We start from the raw sequence: 532 nt of genomic DNA, 5'->3' as shown, positions 1-532 counted from the left end.
CCAAAGCCTATTCCATGCTGACTTGAGTACCCAACTGGGTCTGGTGGAAAGTTACAGTATTCACCATTGTTCCTCACAAACAACCAGGGAGAGGATAAGGTGGAAAACAAAAGCGTAGCCATGGTTCTGAATCTTCTGATATTGCTTCATCTTCTTTCATTAGTTGCTATAGCCAAGGCGGCTCCACCACTTGCTCTGCCGAATTGCGACGACAAATGCGGAAATGTGACCATACCCTACCCATTTGGCATCAAACAAGGTTGCTTCAGGGATTCTAATTATGAGATTATATGTGATTCCAGGAATGGTGGCACCCTCAAACCCTACTATGCAAATTTCACAGAGGTTCTTAATATATCATTATTGGAAGCCCAATTCATACTTGGGGATCTATATTCTTCTTCTCAATGCTACAATGCTGCAGGAGGGTATTCAGAAGTCTTTTCTTTCGGGTATAGTGTGGCAGATTTACCTTTCAGGTTCGTGTTCTTGATGTACTTTTGATTTTCTTCTTTTCTTCTTAATGAAATTT

Source organism: Macadamia integrifolia, unplaced genomic scaffold, assembly GCF_013358625.1.
Source record: "Macadamia integrifolia cultivar HAES 741 unplaced genomic scaffold, SCU_Mint_v3 scaffold3028, whole genome shotgun sequence".
Classification (NCBI taxonomy): Eukaryota; Viridiplantae; Streptophyta; class Magnoliopsida; order Proteales; family Proteaceae; genus Macadamia; species Macadamia integrifolia.
The sequence above is the reverse complement of the archived record's forward strand: the minus strand, read 5'-3'. Positions refer to the sequence as shown.